Source organism: Canis lupus, chromosome 36 (assembly GCF_048164855.1).
Source record: "Canis lupus baileyi chromosome 36, mCanLup2.hap1, whole genome shotgun sequence".
NCBI classification, from domain to species: domain Eukaryota; kingdom Metazoa; phylum Chordata; class Mammalia; order Carnivora; family Canidae; genus Canis; species Canis lupus.
Genome location: NC_132873.1, coordinates 21,492,134 through 21,495,228, shown reverse-complemented (window position 1 = coordinate 21,495,228; position 3,095 = coordinate 21,492,134). Strand labels below are relative to the sequence as shown.

Genomic DNA, 3,095 nt, shown 5'->3' with positions numbered 1-3,095 from the left:
AAAGCAAGCTACAGAACTCAAACTTGACAAGCTGATAAGCCAATGGAACAGGAGATACAAATTATGCTGATCTATTCCTTTACTATACAAATAAAAAAGGTAATAAGATACCTTGAAAATAGAGTAAATAAAGAATATGTTTTTAAAAATTAGGCAAGCAGTTAGTTTGGGCTGTTGGCATATTATCCTTGATTACAGAATTTTAAACTAAAGGTTTCCACTGATTCACAAGAAAGATTCTCTTATAATTTGTTTACATTTATGTGTTTCAACCAATTAAGTACCCTTTTGCAAAACAATGAACTTCAACCCATACCTTCCAACATATATGAAAATTAACTCAAAATGGATCATGAACCTAAATGTAAAATCTAAAATTATAAAATTTCTAGAAGAAAACATGGGAGAAGGGTGCCTGTGTGGCTTAGTGGGTTAAGCGGCTGCTTTGGGCTCAGGTCATGATGGGGGATGGCTGGAGTCTGGTTCCCTCCTCAGCAGGAAGTCTGTTTCTATATCAGCTCCTCTCTTTACTCATGCTCTCTCTCACTCACTCACTCTCTCTCTCTCTCTCAAATAAATAAAAAGTTTTTTTTTAAAAAAAAAAAAAGGAACACATGGGAGAAAATATTTATGACCTTTGGTTAGACAGATTTTTTGGATATGCTATTAAAATCTCAATCCATAAAAGAATAAATTGAACTTCACCAAAATTAAAAACTTCTTCTCTTCAAAAGACAGTTAAAAGTGTAGAACAGACAAGCCACAGACTGGGCAAAAAATATGTGTAAATCATATATATCTGGTAAATAGTTGTATTCAGAGTATACAGCTGATCTTTGGACAACATGAGTTTGAACTGCGCTCGTCAACTTTATACATGGATATTTTGGATAAATACAGTATAATACTGTAGTGTATTTTCCCTTCTTTAAGATTTTCTTAGTAATGTTTTCTTTTCTCTAGCTTATATTAATATAAGAATACAGTATACAATACTTACATAAAATAGGTGTTAAATCAACAGTTTATGTTATTGGTAAGGCTTCCAGTTAATAGTAGTCTATAGGTTAAGTTTTGGGGGAGTCAAAAGTTATAAGTGGATTCTTAATTCTGTGGGGGGTCTTTACCCCTAGTCCTTGTGTTGCTCAGGGGTCAACTGTACAAATAAATCTCATAATAACACATTTTAAAAATGGGCAGAGAAAATGAAGAGACACTTCGCCAAAGAAGATATAGGAATGGTAGGTAAACACATGAAAAGATGCTCAACAGTATTAGTCAAGAGGAAAATGCAAATTAAAACCACAGAGAGATACCACTTTGCATCTGTTAGAATGGCTAAAATTAAAATTATTGACCACACCAAATGTTGTTGAAGATGTGGAGGAATTAGAACAGACCCCTGGTGGGAATGTAAAATAGTACAAAACTTTGGGAGAAGTTTAGCAGTTTCTTATAAAGTTAAATATGTACCTACCATATAATCTAGTCATTCTGTTCTTACTTATTTATTCAAGAGAAAAGAAAGCATATGGCCACACAAAGACTTTTCCACAAATGTTCATAGCAGCTTTATTTGTAATCACTAAAAACTGGAAACAACACAAAGGTCCATCAATCTGTGAGTGAATAAACAAATTGTGGTATACCAGTACAATAAAATACGATTCAGCAATAAAAAAAGAATGGATTACTGATACATGAAGCAATATGAATAATTAAAATAATTATGATGACTAAAAGAAGCCAGGCCCCAAAGGAGAGTATATAATATAGGAGTTCATTTATAGAAAATTATAGAAGATGGGAACCAGGCTATAGTGACAGAAATTGGATCAGTGGTTGATTGGTGGTGGCAGGGATGGAGAAGATAGAGGGTAGGGAGGACGTGAGGGATGAATCACAAAGGGGCACAAAGAGGCAACTTTTGGGGATATGACTCTGTTCCCCATCTTGGTTGTAGTGAACATTCAACAGGCGTATATATGTCAAAACATCAAATTGTACAATTCAAATGTGTACAATTCTTTGTATGCCAATTATATTTCAGTAAAGTGTTAAATAAATAAAGACTTAGTGCTTGTTTCAGGAGCACATACACTAAAATTGGAATGATACGGTGTGGTCCCCGCACAATGATGACACACAAATTTGTGAAGCATTCCATATTTATAAATATGTACACAAGGGACATTTAAATATGTTTGTTGGAAATATCCAACCATGTTGTCATTTGACAATATTTGCTGAATGTTTCCATGCACTGAAGGTACAAGAAAAGGTCTGAGATGTAACCCCTATAATCCAAAGGCTTTCAGAGTTGTTGGCAAGTTCTCATTTTGAACTTGTGGGGTCTGAGCTGTGTGTGGGATCTATGATACAGATTTAGGATCTAGAAGTCCAGAGCCAAGGACAAGGTATGAGCTGAAGGCATAGATACTGGAGTTGGGATACATCAAGCAAATGTATTTATTTGGAGAAATCACCCAATAGGACACTGTTGTGTACTGGAGCACCAAAAAGATAATGTCTGGGTCTAGTTTTTACTGCTTTGTTCTCTTATTTCCCCAAATAAACATAATCCTATTCTCCTAATTTTGATCAGAATTCATGGCAGGCACCACTTCGTTATTCTTTTTTTCTCCTTCGCTCAAGCTCTCCATTCGAATCGTTATTTCCTTCTAGATCCATCTCTCTCCTTCAAGTGCATCTCTACTCCCTGAAGCTCTCCTCACCATCTTCAGGCATCTTGAAGTCTGGTCCTGACCAGAGTGGGGGTGAGCTGGTGAGTGGGGATTGTAGTATCAGATCAGGGGTAGCCTGCAGAGTTTCATCACCAGACTGTGGGAAGCCAAATGTAGATTGTTCATCCAGACGAGAACTATAGCATCTCATGAAGTCCTCGTAGGTCTTGATATCTTCTACATTCTCTGAAATCTTCACTACCAATGCAGTTACTCTTTAGAGTAATGACCTACCTGGTCATTACTAGCCTGAGATGGCCCTTCTCTGTCCACAGCCACCCAGCACTTGACTGCCACCTCTAGACCATCTGCTATCCTGCCTGTGGCTTATTGGCAAAAGGCAACGTTGGA

At 36.5% G+C, this 3,095-nt stretch overlaps 1 pseudogene; it reads left to right on the top strand.

Moving 5' to 3' along the window:
* Positions 1-2,076: 2,076 nt before the first annotated feature.
* On the top strand, positions 2,077-2,173 carry LOC140625927 (U6 spliceosomal RNA; annotated as a pseudogene).
* The last annotated feature ends 922 nt before the right edge of the window (positions 2,174-3,095 follow it).